Here is a 15,467-nt window from a genome sequence, read left to right on the forward strand (position 1 = left end):
ACAGAGCCGGTATGTGGCACCAGCTGTGTGTTAAAACATGTGTCTACTTCAAGGCCGATTCGGTCACCTCAGGCTCATCGTTAGCACTGTGCTGTGCAGAGGGCTGTTAAGTACCATCTACCCCTCACCCGTCTTTGCCTTCCTCCTCCCTTGCGCCTACTCCTCAGCGTCCCCCTTCACTCCTTCCGTAACAACGAGCAGTTTCTCCTCCTCTCCCCTCCTACCGCTTTTCGTAGGGATAGCGCCCCCCACCCCCTCCCCAACCGCCTTGCGCAACCGTTTCAGCTGTAACTTGCTGTACTCTACGCCTTCTTCCTCTCACGCGTTTGAGTCGCCAATAAGGTTTGTCGCGTCGTACGCATATCTCTCCTTCTCCGCCGTGCATTTCATGTGCTCTTTTCTGTCAGTGAGAAGTTCGTCTACAAACATGCGTTTTTGTCGCGCCAAACAGCATTCTGGACATGGCCTTTCGTATTTTATGTACTGCTCACTGCATAATTTTCTTTCCTTTATAAGAAGTTTTATTAATGGGCCCAGAATAGTTTTAGTTGTTTCATTATGGTGGGCACATAATTAATTTACGATTTCTAAAGTTTTGTCTTGTGTTTCTCCGTGCCAGTAGCTTTATATTTTGCACTTTCTTGGTGCATTTTCACATATTACGTCTTTAGAGTAATGGTAATTAGTAATGTTTCGTGTGTTTTCCTGCCAAACAGACTTAGAGTGTTATTCAATCAGTGGATCGTAGTTTACGTTAGTGTTGATTGATGATAAAGTGACAGGCTCTGAGCACTACGCGACTTAACTGCTGAGGTCATCAATCGCCTAGAACTTAGGACTAATTAAACCTAACTAACCTAAGGACATCACACACATCCATGCCCGAGGCAGGATTCGAACCTGCGACCGTAGCGGTCGCCCGGTTCCAGACTGTAGCGCCCAGAACCGCACGGTCACTCCGGCCGGCTGATAAAGTGAGCAGTGTTCTTACGTAAGATAGTGGGTATTAACGATTTGCCACAGAACTGTTCTCTCAAGTGCTTTTGTTTTATGTTCTTTTATTGAGGTGACACATGTATGATTTTATTTTGTAGTTCTGGGGATTCGATAAGCATTTAAAGAAGGTTGTGTTTTCCGCAATTAGTGAGAATAAGTCGAAACTGTATTATGATTGGAAGGTTCTCACATTAGGTAGATGCGTTCGCTCCAGAAATATTTAAGGTAATGCCGGATCGTCGTTTTACAATTGGACAATATTGTGGCATGTCGAATCTTGAGTAGTAACTTATGGGAGATATTGATTACAGTTATCTACTTATGAAACCTGTATAACTTGTGCAAACCTATAACTATTCAGATCACAACTTTGCCTCATTTCAACCTTCTTAATATCCATTTGCCTCAATTATGTCTAATTAATTTACATGTGATGTGCATAAGGACTTTTACGCCATGAGGTAATTTAAAATTATTTTTAAGTGAGCAGATATATCTTTTCTTTTGCTTTTCTGAGATTTTCACTATTGTTTGGCTGTATTGGCCATTTCCAATGATGTACCCAAGTTGAGGCAGCGGCAGCTTAACACATGCTCAGGCTAGTTTTTGCTACCCTTTTTCCAGTTTAAATTAATTACCTAGGTGTAACATTTCACTGTGTTTTTAGTACTGTGTATTCCTAAGTATGCCGTGTTCTGAAGGACCACTATTCAATGAGGTAAATTAAGGTGCTCCAAAGTGAGTAGGTAGGATTTTAGCCTTAGAAATTCGTGTGTTTTGTTGTGTAGCCCGTGCTAACCCCTAATTTTATCCGTAATCCCAATATTTTGTCAGTATAAGAAATGGTTTTCAACTTCTGTATTTTGACATGGTATAACGTAGATAAGGTTTTGATGTTTTTTTTTTTTTTTTTTTTTTTTAATGCTACACCATCTTTTACGCTTGTTAACTGAATTCTACACTTTAGTGAAATTTTGGTAATACATTTTAGCCAGTGGAATTTTGTGCAACCATTCTTAACTAATACACGGAAGATGTAGCAATATTTTACATTTGTTGCAACCTTTTTCAAATGTACTTAATCCAGTTCTAATCAATTCTAGTGCTGAGTTTTGCAGTAGGTCGGTTTATTATGTTTGTCGCCCAAATACATTGATTTTTAGGTAATTATGCTGTCATGCTGGCGATACATTTTATGTTTTGTTATTGGTTCACTATGTAGCATCAAGATTAGTATTTGCCATGCAACAAAAACTCCTACACATTTCTAGGGGCGCCTGTAAACATTTAAAAGATCAGTGCTGATAAAGTTCGGCCAATTTCTGTTCGTTTACTACACCGAGTTTAGCAGTGTAAACCGTAAACTGTTAAAGGAAATTTTTGACTTATCAAAATTCGTTCCATTGTTGTACCGAAATCATTCTTTTATAATTCTGAGTGTGATGATTACTAAGAATTTTATATCATTGCACAAAATTTGAACATTTAATACTTTTCTATTTACTTATCTCACGAAATCTGATAAATTTGACTACATGTAAGTCCCCTCCCACTTACACTAAATGAAATGTTGTAACAGACCGCTCCCATAGTATTAAGGCCCTTAGCAGGGCAAACCGTCTTTCTGGGGAGTGGATGACGCCCTTATGTAGATAATGTGAGTTGCCACGTCTCTGGAGGGTGAAAGGGATATACAGGGTGGCAACCAGACAAGGAATATTTTAGAAAATTGGTTTAAAAATTTTATTTCAAATGTCCCAGGCAAATTCTTACAATTTTTCTCCCAGAGTGTCTACGTGACAAAAGTTGCCTGCCTTTCAGAACCGAGGCAGTTCTGTCCGGTTAAAGCTGCTGACAAGGGACGCCCTAAGCCTTCTGCTGAAATTACTAACGAATTCATGCCATCGGTTTAAGCCAAAGTATGTGTGGGAGTCAGGTCGCGTGTATGGGCTGTGGAGGTTTCTGTAGAGCAGAACACAACTCTTCTCTCTCTTGTACTCCAGACCTCGAGTAGAGCAGATGTCTTTCTCGGGAAGCATATCCTCTTGCTCTGGCCGCCTATACCGGCCACCAACAGAGCTTAACATGAATCGCCTCCATTCCCATTGCCCACTTCATTTAGTTTGTTCGACCTCATATACTGGCCTACTCCTGGTAACTTCCTAGCCTAGGCACACCCTTTTATCCCGTACAGTGAAATATATTCTATTGTAGGCCCGTATCATAACAGCACATTTTCTATGAGGCATTACTTCCAACAGATATCTTCACTTTTACTGCAGATAATAATTTTTAAATTTACGGAAGAGACTATCTTTTAACCTTAGCAGTTGCCAATCCAACGCACAGTGAGCTCGTAGCTTACCCCAGCCAACTAGCTAAGCTCAGTGTTGGAAAAACAAGCATCATAGTGCCCTCTATATTCCAAAGTGTACAAGACGTAGACATCAAATACAACAAATACCATTAACAGAAAAACCAAAGCTCACATAAAAGATAACCTTCAAAATCATATTATGAATTTTTACCGTCACAAGTCACAGAAAATCTTTAAAAACGCGGTACAGGCATAACAAAAAATACAATAAAGTTACACCCTCTGATGTAAAGTACAAGATAAAATTTTATAGGAGTATACCTAATGTAAAAGCACATAGTAATTTCTTAAAAATAAACACAGAAAACTTAACATCAGAAACAGCCTTTTTACATTTCCAAAATCATCGATTAAATGTAAAAACATTAACCCTTTAAAATTGGACATTACGCCCTCTCTATCATACTCGAAGACTTGACCAACCTATTGATTGACATTATCAGCGTAAATTCTTAACAGGCATTTACAAAGAGTAATACAAAGACAGTAACAGATCTACAATAATCTCCCATATGGTGTACCAGAGCCGTAATACTGCTATTTTCGAAGTGACCAATGACATTAAATTTCAATAACGATCAAGTGCATGACTGGTTACTTCAATGGATAAACAGGCATATGCCAAATATAAACAGCAAATAGCGCTCAAAAATAAAACTAAATTCACCATTTGCTGTTAGGAAACCTGTTAAATCCCTCATAGCAAAAAGTTGCTGAAGAGGAGGCTTGCCTAAATGCGCACCAAGTTTATGCTCATCTCATGAATCAGCGTGTTGCCCTCTATAAGAGCGTCATACCGGATAATGTTCTCCCTCCCTTCCATCCTGTTTTTTCCCCACCTACCCTCTCTCTGCCTCACTTCACTCCCCCCCCCCCCCCCCCCGAGTCCTTATTGCTCTCCCCTCCCCTGCCTTTCTCACTCCCTCTCGCGTCCGCCCAGCCCCCCTTTTCTATGACGCGTCCCTCCCTCCCTCCCTCCCTCCCTCCATCGGCTCCCCCTTTTTTTGCTTTTCTCTCCTCCCCCCTTTTCCCCCTCATAGGTCCGATTTCCCGCCGCTCCCCTCACCTCCCAATCTGCCGCCGTGCCACCTGTATAGTGCTGTTGTAAGTGAGTGATCAGTGTTGTGGGTCCCGTGTCAGTGTTGCGAACAGCCACCATACTATCGCTAGTTGTGTTTTTTATCTCGTGCGAACGAAAACGAGACTGTCGCCGTGTTTTTTAATTATGCCTGTCTCCTTCTTGTGTATCTTCATCCGCATCGTCACCGCAGTGTTTTTATGTTTTAAATTCCACAACTTTCCGCCATTTTACAGTTTTTTACAATATCACCGTTTTATCGCCTGTTTTTCTTGTTTGTTTATATTTTCATTACGTTTTTAACTTTTCTGTAGGCTGTAGAGCAGCATTTTACGCTGCTGCCAGCCCGTTCCCCCCCCTCCCCCCTCTGGGGGGGATTGAAATCCAATAAAGGAAAAAAAAGTTAATGTTCCTCCTCGTTGGCGTTGCGGCCGGCTTTTTTCCATGCGCTAGGCAGTTCTCAAATTGCTGCCAAGAAATGGGCACTTTCCATAACTGTCTTCTAGTTAAACAACGTGCAATTACGATATCCAAATTACAGAAAATCTCCATCTGCTCAAGGAGATCGAGACATTTGCCTTTTTCTCCTCTATGCAGCAATTTAAGCTGCAATGTCAAGTCAGGAGAGAGATGGCCCGCATCAATCAAATGTGCCGCAAATTTGGATCTGTCGGCAATATCCTTCCCATCCAGTGAAACATGCTCACAATATCTAACTTTGAGTTTTCACCCCATCTGGCCCACATATTATATTGAAAAATTATTGTATGCAGTAAAACTGAAGATATCTGTTGGAAGTAATCATCACAGTACATTTCTCGCCTCACAGAAAATGTTCAGCTGTTATGATATGGGGCTACAAGCTTTGAATAATTTGGTATGAACGAGAATCTGTATATTTGTGTACATTTTCCTGTTTCTGTATTTTTTGATGGTGGTTATTCATAGGGTCACATTTGTGTTAAGACTCGCGGAGTGGCCGAGCTTTTTGAGGCGCCATGTCACGGACTGCGCGGCCCCTTCCGCCGGAGGTTCGAGTCCTCCCTCGGGCATAGATGGGTGTGTTGTTCTTAGCATAAGTTAGTTTAAGCAGTGTGTAAGTCTAGGGACCGAAGACATCAGCAGGTTGGTCCCTTAGGAATTCACACACACACATTTGTGTTAAGATCCTCATGTCTGATGGCTCTTATGAATGTTTAATACTGAAGATGGTCACACAATGAACGAAATCGATCTTTAAGATAAAGGGTCTCAATATTTACGATCGATGCTGCCATTTATCCGAAGTAAGCTGAAGAGCCAAAGACGCTGGTACACCTCTCTGATATCGTGCAGGGCCCCCGCTAGCACGCAGAAGTGCCCCAACACGACGTGGCATGGACTCGACTAATGTCTGAAGTAGTGCTGGAGGGAACTGACACCGTGAATCCTGCAGGGCTGTCCATAAATCCGTAATTGTACGAGGGGTGAAGATCTCTTCTGAACAACACGTTGCAAGGTATCCCAGTGTCTGGGGACCTTGGTGGCCAAGAAGAGTGTTCCTAGAGCCACTCTGTAGCAATTCTGGACGTGTGGCGTGTCGCATTGTACTGCTGGAGTTGGCCAAGTCCGTCGGAATGCACAATGGACATGAATGGATGCAGGTGATCAGACAGGATGCTTACGTACGTGTAACCCGTCAGAGTCGTATCCAGACGTATCAGGGGTCTCATATCACTCCAACTGCACACGCCCCACACCATTACAGAGCTTCTACTAGCTTGAACAGTCCCCTGCTGACGTGCATCAGTTCGATGCAATTCGAAACGAGACTCTTCCGACCAGGCAACATGTTTCCAGTCATCAACAATCCAATGTCGGTTTAAAGCTATGTGTCGTGCAGTCATCAGGGGTAGGTGAGTGGGGCTTCAGCTCCGAAAGCCCATACCGATGATGTTTCGTTGAGTGGTTCGCACGCTGATTTCTTTTGATGGCCCAGCATTGAAATCTGTAGCAATTTGCGGAAGGGTTGCATTTCTATCACGCTGAACGATTCTCGTCAGTCGTCGTTGGTGCCGTTATTGCAGGATCTTCTTCCGGCCGCAGCGATGTTGGAAATTTGATGATTTACCAGATTCCTGATATTCACGGTGCACTCTTGAAATGGTCGTACGGGAAAATCCCCACTTCATCGCTGCCTTGGAGATGCAGTGTCCCATCGCTTGTGCGGCGACTATAACACCACGTTCAAACTCACTTAAATCTTGTTAACCTGCCATTGTAGCAGCAGTAACCGATCTAACAACTGCGCCAGACACTTGTTACCTTATGTAGGCGTTGCCGACCGCAGTGCCGTATTCTGCCTGACATGTATTTGAATACGCATGCCTATACCAGTTTCTTTGGCGCTTCAGTGTATAGCCATGTTAAAATTACTACATACACCGATTAATTTAATGTGGGTCACCAATAATGGGAAACACATCGCTTTGAATACGGACATCGAACACTCATTTAACCAGATTTGTTTTCTTTCATGCCTCCTGAGCTATCATTCATTGAAAATGACTATATATTGTTGAATAAGTCGACTATGTTATTCTACAAAATTGCAACTTCAACCGTAATAAAATTTTGTACTTACTTCTATTTAGGTCATTTGCAAGATATGTTAGAATTCTACCAAACCGCATTCTATGCAAGATTATAAAATTTGCCAATCTCAATTAAACAGCATTCAATCGAGTCTCAAAATTCAGGATTTGCAAGATTATCTTTTTGCTGCAGACAATGATATTATTTAGCTCCAAGAAGCACGAACTGTAAAATAAACCAAGTACGTAACTTTGAGGCAATTATTAATTTTGACGGTTCCTGTGGCACTGCAATTTTATTGAAAGAAGTTATTCAGTTAACGACAACGGCGGTCCTGGACAATGCAAAGGGCGTAGCTGTCCAGCTGCAGGATACGTTGCATATCAGTGTGTGTGCGCCACGGGGAACAAACAACGCGCAGAAGCCATTTTTTACAGACAACGTATTAATTAATTCTTTTAGCAAGCCCGTACCGCTCAGTGCTACTTGGTGGGGACTTCAACAGTGTATTACGAAATCAGGACCAAATCCCAAACTTCAATGTCTGTGAAGAACTGCAGACTTTAACAAGTGGACTGGAGTTGTGTAATATTTCTGGCTTCACAGCCATCGTAGAGCAGTTGAGAAGTCAGTAGTGTAAAGATGATGTAATGTGATGTGAGGTACTGGTGACAGATGGGTTATTCGGTACGGGCTCGTGAAAACACCACATAAATTGTGGTCATTCTCCGTGATTGGTTGCTGTGATCGGAAATAGCGCGCCACAAATATAAATTTCTGTTATAATATTAGAAAATCTAACCAGTGTATTTACTTGAATTTCATGAAGAAGCACCTCTCTTTAGCAGGCTATCATTTCATTATTTCAGAAACGTTAACTGCCAGCAGAATAGTAAACAACTGCTACACGAAAAGGCAGACGAAGCACGCCGGTGATCTGCGAATCGCGCCAACGTGGGTGGCGGGCGAAGTGGTTCGGCTGTAAGATCAGAGCTGGTTCTGCAGTCTCGGAAGACAGACATGTTGTCTGCCTCTGGTTATTTGGATACGTAGTTGAGAACAATTTTATAATAATTACGCAAATCCGCAGTTCCTTGTTCTGTTTATTTTCTATGAAAGTGTGAAGAACGGAAATTATTTGTGATTCAAAAAGTGGAACATAATTGTACAGTTTCTCGTATTCTGCTAACAAGAAAACGAGTGGCATCCCGTATAAACAAACTAACAGAAAATTTAATTATTTATATAATATCAGTTCCTCGTTAGGAGTGTATTGTAACCTTAAGATAACGGATTCATGATCTACAAGCTGTTTTCTGCGCAGAGTTCAACAACTATAGAAGACTGCAGGTTGGTGAACATTAATTACAACTTATGCATTCCACTCAGGGCGGTAGAAGCAATAGACACCTCGCGTGTACTGCAATCTTAGTACAAATAATATCAGTAACATGTCGAATGTGGTAACACAGAGGAGGTATGAAGGAAACAGATTTTCGAGGGAAGGGGTTTATCAAACGCACGGAGATCCATCTCACTAACGGCATCTCTGTATCTCTCTCCTTCCATTTGCCGTTCTTGGTAGACACGTGCACATTACGGTCAAATGTTACGACGTACACATTTGCAGCGAATAACAGAGCGAATAGATTAGACAGGAATATATGTATCAAAACCTATGATGTCCAGTGTCACTGGCACGGAAATATGGTCGGTAAGATTCTTCGATGACTGTGCGTACCATATTTGGGTCAAATTTTCTCGCCAATCTCTCGAGGCAGTAATAATTGGAATCTGAACATCTCCACTTGTATGAGCCAGCGCTGAAACAGATTATTTTAGAAGTTTGTAATCTACATCTACGACTACATCATACTACGCAAGCCACCCAATGGTGCGTGGCGGAGGGTGCTTTCGGTACCACTATCTGAATCCTCCAAACCTGTTCCACTCGCGTATAGTGTGTTGAAAGAATGATTGTCGGTATGCCTCTGCATTGGCTCTAATTTCTCGAATTTTCTCCTCGTGGTCAATACGCGAAATGTATGTGGGGGGAAATAATATGTTGTCTGACTCCTCCTGAAAAGTGCTGTCCCGAAATTTCAATAGTAAATCTCTCCGTGATGCACAACGTCTCTCTTGTAACGTCTACCAGTGGAGTTTGTGTAGCATCTCGCCAGCTAAACGATCCCGTGACGAAACTCGCCGCTCTTCATTGGATCTTCTCTATCTCCTCTATCACTCCTACCTGATAGGGATCCCAGATGGATGAACAATACTCAAGAATCCGGTGAACAAGCGCCTTATAAGCCACTTCTTTCGTGGATGAGTTACATTTCCTTTAGATTCTTCCGATGAATATGAGTTTTGTGTCTGCTTTTGCCACTATCTGTTTTATATGGTCATTCCACTTAAGGACACTCTGGATTGTTACGCCTAGTTATTTTACGGCAGACGCTGTCTCCAACTGTTTGTCATCAATAGTGTAGCTGTACAGTAGTGGATTTCTTTTCCTATGTATGCGCAATATATTACATTTATTTACGTTCAGGGTCAACTGCTAGAGTCTGCACCAATCATCAATTCTCTGCAGATCGTTCTGCAAATTCTTACTAACTTCTGGCGTTGCTACTTTGGTATAAACAACTGCATCATCTGCGAATAGCCTTAAAGAGCACCCGACGCTTTCTACTAGATCATTTATATATATTGTGAACAGCAACGGTTCTATCACACTTCCCTATGGTATTCCGGATATTACCTTTATATCTGTTGATTTAGTTACGTTAAGAGCGACGTGTTGAGTTCTATCTGCAAGAAAGTCTTGAATCCAATCATAGGTCTGTTCCGATGCTCCTTAAGCTAGCATTTTTTTCATTAAATGACAATGCGGGTAGGTGTCAAATGCCTTACTAAAATCAAGGAACATGGCATCAGCCTGAGCGCCGTTGTTCACTGCACTGTGGATCTCATGGAGGAACAGAGTGAGCTGAGTTGCGCAGGATCTCTATCTGCGAAGTCCATATTGATTTTTATAGAGAAGATGATCATTTTCCAAAAGCGTCATAATTCTTGAGCAATGCATTAAAACAAGCATTCAGTGCATAGTGCTGTGGAATGCGGAAAAACAGCAAATTGGCGCTCATAGGAAGAAGAACAACACCAAAAATGCAACAGAAGTGTAATATGTAAGAAACTGTCTACGCAACCTGCCACTGATGATGCCTTGCAGAAAATAAAGGCGAAACGCGTATGGCACTAAAATTGTGTTTTATTCAGTTGCCCATAAGTGAAAATTATCAATATACCGTAGTGAAATAAAAGTTTGTTAAAATGAAGCAGACAAAAGCGAAAATTCTTTCCTTAAATCGACAATCCTAGCATGTCAGAAGCATCCTTGCCCGAAACGATTGTGATGTTCATTCGGAACGCACCTCTGTTTTCCGCGTAATACGAGAAGAAAGAAGAGTGAAACAGAAGTCAAATAATCGTCTAACTGATGCACGAGGTGTACTTTGCGATACTTAAACGACCATAAATCAACATGTAGCAGACTATATTACTAAGCTTTACGCACCGCCGTCGACATGTTCTGATCAAAGTCTAACATTCTGTGTGGTGTTTGTTTGTTCTATATCGTGTCTCCCTACCACTTTCGCGCAACGACGCTCTGAGCGTGTTTTTTAGGGAATTGACTAGTTTGAACCTGGGACCTGTTGCTGGTAAGGAGACGCCAGACCACACGACATGTAGAGTTCAGGAGAGTTCAGTGAGACTAGCGATGATATAACCAAATACTTAATGATTTCAGCGTCAGCTCCACTGCACTCCCTGTAAAAGAATCTTAATACTAACTAAATTTAGTGGAAGGGGTTCAAGGCTTTCCTATTTTTAGTTAGCTGGTAAAATAACGTCGAAAAAGCAGTTAAGTTTACCAATGGAAATTTTATTCTACTCACAAAACATTGTTTATAAATTGCACTATTGATAAAAGGAAATGTTTTAATACAGGATGATAAAAACCAACTGTGTTCAACAAAAATGTGAACGAATGTTCCCTGAGTGGGTTTCCAAGTTCTACAATGGATCGAAGGATGACCTATGCCATATCACATCTATTATCTAGGTTTAAATTAAGTTTCACAACAGAGAAAACTATCAAAATGGTCTACAGTGACCCTCAATTATCTTTAATTACTTATCTAACTTGTCGTAAATTACAGTGGCTGATGTGGCTTCTCAATAACTATATAACAGAAAAATCATCGCGTTTCAGATTTTTACTTCAAGTGGCAAATGTGAACACCATGAGCTTTAATTGACAATTGACACTAGTATTACGCAAAAAGGGGATGTAACAGATGAGACTTCTGCAGTTCTGAGTGAAGCTTTATGCGCTGTTATGTGGCATCGCGTGCGTTCATTACCTTGTCGGTGTTCGTCAGGGGGCGGCGGACAGCACAGCTCCGCTCACCTCGCCGTCTCGGAAGCAACTCTCCTCTAACTTCTCCTTACTACAATTTACCGAAGTTGGTTTAAAAAAACTATCTGGCTGTGTTTTCATCTGACCAATCAGGGTCTCAATGTTTACCTTAAGCTCCGCCTACAAAAATTCTGTCTATCCAATGAGAAATGTTATACTTTTCGTGGTGGGGCAATGTTTTTAAAGTTTGCAACGTAACAGAGACGCGAAAAAGTCTCATGCTAAAACTTGCAGCTGGTGTGGTCCTTTTAGTGTTATCGTAAGATCTATACTGTTCTCCTGGAGGGCTCTATCTTTTAACATGGGCTGGGGGGTGGTCCTGACGTAACAGAGACGCGAAAAAGTCTCACGCTAAAACTTGTGGCGGGGGTGGCTCTTTTTGTGTTATCGTAAGATCTATACTGTTCGTCTGGAGGGCTCTAGCTTTTAACATGGGATGGGGGTGGTCCTAGCAGTTAGCTGGCGACGCGGGTGTCCGTCCCTTATCGTAGGGCCTTCCAGCTTAACATGGTTCTGCTCTCGGCTTCTGTTCTCGTTTCTCTCCTCGGAACTGCGTCTGTCTCATGGTGGGTAGGTATGACATGCATTTAGGCATTCTTGTGTTAGTCTGTGGTATTCCATTTGCTCACTCGTTACTCGTATTACTTTGGTTAATTTAATGTCACGATTTATTCGGAGCTATGTGACATACTACTGGATTTGCTTATCATGTCAGGGTTTTCATGGAAGGTGTTGGATTTGCCTGACACCTTACATATCACCACCCTTCGAACTTAATTTTTGCACTGAAGATAGGCAATGATTGAATCGTTGTCTAAGTCAGTCAAAATTTATTCGGTTATCTAAATTTTGTTGCCTACTGTTCAGCCATGTTATTCTGTTCTATGCTAGTTTGTATTACTAATTTATATTTTTATATTCTTCCACATTATTATCAAAAATATGTTTATATTGACAAGGGAAGAATATTTTTATTCTATTATAATTATTATTTTTTAATTATTTTCTTTCTTTATTTAATTGTGAAGTTTGTTTTTTAAGAAGTTTGTTATCGAAAGTGAGGAGTCTTTCACATCGATTCTCTTAGAAATATTGTTTTTATAAATGTAGTAATTAAGTAAAATCTATTCCTACCACATTTTCTAAATATCATGTACAAGTAAAATGTTTTTGTTTCTAGACACTCATTTCAACATTGTTACACTAACAAATAAGAATTATTTCCAAGAATTGCTTTGACAAAGAAATATACATACACAAGTATTGAGATATTATCCTAACAAATGGTACAAATGTTAAAAAAACGGGAAAACATCCAACAAGATAATTTTTTATTCTTTGTTTTTATAAGGAGAAAATAAGTAAAATATATTTATTCTTTTATTTTTATGAGGAGAAAATAAGTGGCATATAGTTTTAGTGTTTATTACGCCCTACTTTTGTTCTTTATATACTGTCCATTTCAGAACTAATTACTTATTTTTATCGATAGTCTATTTTTTACTTAAGTCCATAGTCAATGACTGTTATTTTGTAGTTTATTAGCTGTCTGGTGTGCTTAACTTATTTAGTTTTTCACACGTTTCTTTTGCACAATTCCTACATCACATAATTTGATTTCACACATTCACACAATCCTATGAATGTTTAAGCATGAGGTTGGCGAATGTTTTTTGCACGAAGGTGATGGACTTGAGCGAGATGGATGTGGGCAAGTATTTGATGTACAGCTTCGTTCGTCATTCCTTGTTGGCTTTGCAAGTGAGTGTTGCTGTTGTGGAGGTCCCATAATGGAATGGAGCTGGGAGTGCAGAATCTCGTGGTTTATTGGCTTTGTATGCGTGAAAGTCATCGTTATGTGTCGCTGAAAGCGGTCGTTTCTCGTTGTAATACTTCGCAGACGACTAGTTTACAATAGGATAGAGATTTGAGAAGGTATGTCGTCTATTCTTCACCCATCTTCTTTCTTGGTCTCAGCCGGCCAGAGTGGCCGTGCGGTTATAGGCGCTACAGTCTGGAACTGCGTGACCGCTACGGTCGCAGGTTCGAATCCTGCCTCGGGTATGGATGTGTGTGATGTCCTTAGGTTAGTTACGTTTAAGTAGTTCTAAGTTCTAGGGGACTGATGACCACAGTAGTTAAGTCCCATAGTGCTCAGAGCCATTTATTTCTTGGTCTCAGTCTTGCGAATCTTCAACTTCTGTTCTTCCTGCTTTTTCTCTGCTTCTTACTTGCTTCTTGGTTCTTCTCTGGGCAGGATATGGAAATATTTATTGGTAACTAGTCGCTTTGAAGTTCTCGTCTTAGTAACAGTTTGATGAATTGCTTGGGCATGTCATTTTTACTTTGTGGAAGTTTTCTTCAGTTTCGTGTATCAGCGTGCTGTTTAATAGTAGTAGTGTGACTTTTACACATATTTTTTTGCCAGTGGTGGCTTGCCCAAGCAGTCTTCTCATCAGGCTGGTTTTTGCTCACTCCACCAAGTCTGGGCGCTCGGAGACCCTTCTGGCGTTCGGCGTCCTGTCGTGTCTCTGCAGGGCTCCGCCACTGTGTGGTTCCGTGCTCCATCCCAGCAGGGTTCCGCCACCCTGTGGTTGAGCCTGGCAGCAGATTTATTTACTGCCCACTCTGGCTACAAGGGCCTTCTGTTGGTCTCGCTGTCCTTTCCCTTCTCTCGACGCTTCTGCCTTGTAGGAATCGTGTCTTGCTAATTACGTCCTTTCCTTTCTTGATACTTCTTGTGTTGCAACTTGTGGGTCGTTGCATCTCGTCCTCGCTGGAGTTTTTACAATGGTTCTTACAAAAAGTTTTACTTACAATCATCTAACATATGTCTAGTACCTACATTGTTTTACGCCTTCTTAAAAGCTTTACAAATTTCGGCGCCCTTTCCGTGTTACAATTCTATGATATTTTGAGTCTTAACGTCTACAAGATGTAGAATCCTCAAATTCGTTTTTTATTTATGTGTAGTGTCGTGGTGTATAGCATTTTAGTATTTCATGGTGTTAGACTATCTACGCTTTATCCCTTCACCTTACTCTATGGTACTATTGGTGTTATTTTTGTTTTTGTTTTTATTGAAACTACTTTGTTTTTCCCACCTTCCTCTCTCTTCATTCTTCTTTCTCCTGACGATCTTATCTGCAACATAATCTTGAAATATTGTGCTGATTATTTACCAATAATAAAATTAATCTTCAAACTTTTTGATATGGCTCACATGGTGAAGTCCTAAGGTTTTGCCTGTTTTTGGGTTCATTAGTTCCACAGCATTATCATGAGCAATTCGGCTAATTATGACAGGTCCTTTGTATGCAGCGTAAAACTTATGTATTTTGTGTTTCTGTTTGCTGGAGAGATGGTGTGTTTTTACTAATACTTTCTGGCCAACTGAGAATGTTCTTTTAATTGCTGTTCTATCTCCTCTTTCTTTTCTTTTAATGACTGCCTTTCTGATGTTGGAGAGTGCTGTTGCTATGACTTGTTTGTGCTGTCTACGTGGTACAATAGGAAATCTAACATTTTCTCTGGTTATGTTTGGGGGTTCAATATTTTTAAGTACAGTAACTGGAGATAGTAGTGTAGTGCTATGTGGCATTTCATTTATTACTTCTTGAAAATCTTTAAGGTATATATCCCAAGTGTTGTGTCTTTAGCCTGCATATAATCGGCATAAAGTGCCTATGTCCTTCACAGATCGTCCTGCTGGATTTACGCTAGGTTTGTACTTAGATATGTAGATGGGTTTTATTTTGTGTTGTTTTAACGTGTTCTGCCATTGCACTGATTTGTATTGTGGGCCATTATCCGAAATTATTCGTTCCACTTGACGTACTTGTCTGAAAAAATCTTGTCTAAATGCTTTACTTATAGTAAGACCTGTTGCCCATTTTAATGGTGTCAAGGTAACATATTTAGAAGTAAGTTCCAAAACGACAAATATGAAAATATATCCA

The 15,467-nt window shown here is 40.8% G+C and overlaps 1 long non-coding RNA gene across 1 annotated transcript in view; it reads left to right on the forward strand.

The window, feature by feature from the left end:
* The first annotated feature begins 299 nt into the window (after nucleotides 1-299).
* Nucleotides 300-15,467, forward strand: part of LOC124723109 — a 46,826-nt gene continuing 31,658 nt past the window's right edge. The window contains exon 1 of the long non-coding RNA XR_007006508.1: nucleotides 300-342. This is a non-coding gene — a long non-coding RNA (uncharacterized LOC124723109). The remainder of the gene's footprint in view (nucleotides 343-15,467) is intronic.

The sequence above is a fragment of the Schistocerca piceifrons genome, chromosome X (genome assembly GCF_021461385.2).
Source record: "Schistocerca piceifrons isolate TAMUIC-IGC-003096 chromosome X, iqSchPice1.1, whole genome shotgun sequence".
In the NCBI taxonomy this organism is placed as follows: domain Eukaryota; kingdom Metazoa; phylum Arthropoda; class Insecta; order Orthoptera; family Acrididae; genus Schistocerca; species Schistocerca piceifrons.